This window comes from Priapulus caudatus, unplaced genomic scaffold, assembly GCF_000485595.1.
Source record: "Priapulus caudatus unplaced genomic scaffold, Priapulus_caudatus-5.0.1 Scaffold1373, whole genome shotgun sequence".
Lineage (NCBI taxonomy): Eukaryota > Metazoa > Priapulida > Priapulimorpha > Priapulimorphida > Priapulidae > Priapulus > Priapulus caudatus.
In genome coordinates, this window is record NW_014578434.1 from 1,186 (window position 1) to 4,017 (window position 2,832).

The 2,832-nt window shown below is 44.8% G+C and overlaps 1 protein-coding gene across 1 annotated transcript in view; it reads left to right on the plus strand.

Annotated features, from left to right (window-relative positions):
• Positions 1-2,744: 2,744 nt before the first annotated feature.
• The window catches only part of LOC106816422, a 5,794-nt gene continuing 5,706 nt past the window's right edge, over positions 2,745-2,832 (plus strand). The window contains exon 1 of the mRNA XM_014821043.1: positions 2,745-2,811. The gene's annotated coding sequence lies outside the window, so the exon portion shown is untranslated. The remainder of the gene's footprint in view (positions 2,812-2,832) is intronic.

A 2,832-nucleotide genomic window follows, 5' to 3' on the forward strand; every position in this document is an offset into this window, starting at 1 on the left:
GTAAGTTGGGCTATATTTGTCGTTTGCGCGCCTTAAGGATTAATCCGCTCTCGTATCTAACCCTACTAACTTATTCTATTTTTATGCTACTTATATAGCTAATGCTATCTATTATCCTAATTTATTTATCTATCTATCTCTATCTATCTATCTATCTATCTATCTATCTATTTATTTATCTATCTATCTATCTTCTATCTATTCCTTATCTATGCCTATGCTATTCTATCTATCTATCTATCTATCTATCTATCTATCTATCTATCTACTATCTATCAGTCTATCTATCTATACTATCTATCTATGCTATCCTATCTATTCTATGCATCCCTCCATCATTCTATCTATAACTATCTATCTATCTGATCTATCTGATCTATCTATCTATCCTTCTATCTATCTATACATATGCTATCTATCTATCTATCTATCTAAATCATATCTATGCAGTCTATCTACCGTATCTATCCTATCTTATTCTATTCTATCTACTATCATCCACTCATACCACCTCATCCACCTCATCCCATCCATCCATCCATCCACCCATCCATCCACCCATCCACCCATCCACCCATCTACCCATCTACCTATTTACAACAAGGATTAAGACTGTGGATCCAATACCTAAGACTTGGGACTAAGGATTAAGCCTTAGCACCGAGATCTAAGCATCATGATACGCCGCGTGGGCAACATTGTCTGGGTTCGTTAGCTTCCTTTAAAAGGCTATCATATTTCTTAACCGCCGCTACGCGATTTAGTGAAACAGCGTTAGAGACGCTTGTTAAAAAAGCCAAGAATGAAAGGCCACGACTAATCGCAGGACTGTTCAGGGTTCCGCGCACAGCCTCTCGGCTCACATTTGCCAACGATGCATGTAAGCCTCGTTGATAAGCTGAGGTAAGGCTGCTCTCGGATTCCTGTCACACGCAGTCAGCGGATAATATGAATCGTGTGCAGAAATCGTATCGTGAATTGCGATGCAATATATAGCAGCGTCGTATAGGTGCACGTAACAACGTTACGGCGGCAAAGCTGCTTAGGAAAGCCCCCGAAATCCACCGATGTATCTCATCAAGGAAGTGCTCTATGCAAGAATATTGCGCGTAAAAAAACAATTCGATCAGATGCACTCCGCGATGCAAAAGCCATCGGGAAAAGCAACCCACGCTTTTCTGAGGAGAGATATTTGAACAGCGACACTAGAGTCACCTGCCTTCTCTGCGTATGTATCCGTGCATATCCGTTAGAACATGCATAATAGTATGTAAATAAGCCGAAAGTCGCTTTATTGTGCCAAAATCTGTTATCGAAAGTGGCTTGACTAAGTTTCCTTTTAAAACCCTATTTCGTTGTTGCACAAAATATTGTTACAGCTTAGCGAGCGTGCATCGACCTTAACTCCAGTGTCGCTGCTGTTGTGTTATCCACGCGCTTAATTAAATTGTGAACGAAACGTCACAGCCGTTCGTTGGCATGTCGCCAACTATATTCTGACTATATTCTAACTATATCATGTGCTGACTATATTCGCCATTTCACTGCGTTTTGGGACATCTTAGTGTGGCAGTCAAGAAATGGTAGTATGTTCATACGAACATTCATGACAGCTTTGCATCGGGGGAATACAGTTATAAAACGCAACAAGGGACGAGATGAAGAAGACGTGACAGAAACATTAGGAGTACGTAACAGGGTATTACCCTGCGTTTACCGTACTCCCCCAGCGTCGGTTCAGTGTTCACAGCGGTTCGGAGGAAGGCGTCAGGCACAGGGTACATACCCTGTAACCGTCTTCCCAAACTCTAAAAAATCCAAGGAGCAAAAAGACATCCATAAATGAATGATATGACCGAGACTGACTGAAACTGACTAGCTGCAGTTAACTGACTGACCGAGAAGAACCGACACTGCGTATCTACCTAAAATACGCACACAAGAATATCATACACACACGTAAAAATAAAATAAAAACAAAAAAGCACGGGCAGATGGACGATCGGTTCAGTACAGAAAATAAACGCACGCACGATTTTACATTAGTTAATTAGCAAGGAATTAATTCCCTATATCTACTCCTGATATTACGTAGTACACGGCAAGCGCGAACGCGCGATCAAACTTTTCAGCTATGTACAAATGATCTATGACCCTATGACGTCATAGGGCTCCAGTGTGTAACTACGAAGTGGCTTATTTAGATATATTTTAGTAAGATCGTCATGCCTTCCGCGTTCGCATTTAAAATCGGCATTCATCTGTGCCTTTGATTTCATCGCGAACTGTGTGCAGCGTACGTACGTAGGCAGGCAGGTAGGCAGGCTTCATAGATAGTGCAGCAGCGCGCTGGAGTTTCGTATACGGTTCTTCTCGCGCGTGCTTTCCGCCAGCGACCGGCGGCAGGTAGCGTCTGCCGGTGACGGTAGGCGGCGCGACGTAGCGCGATGACGTCAGATCGGCGATCGATGGCAGACGCGCACTGCGCGGGGTATAAATGCATAAGCCGGCATGCATGCGCCAACAGAATACACCGCGGCGACGGCAACGATAGCAGTAGCGGTAACGACGGTAGCAGCAACAGCGATAACAACCGCGTTAGTGACAGCAGCAACGGCGGTGACAACAGCAGCGTCAGTGACAGCGGCAACAACAGCAACATCGGTGACAGCCGAAATAACAGTAACAACAGCAGCAGCAGCGCAAGTAACGGTGGCAATTACAGCGTCATCGTCATCGTCGTCGTCTTCGTTGTCTCTGCCCGAGCAGTAGGCAGCAGCAGCAGCCAGCAGCGCATCGTCATTGCTCATCGCTGGCGTCGCGCCGGGCGCG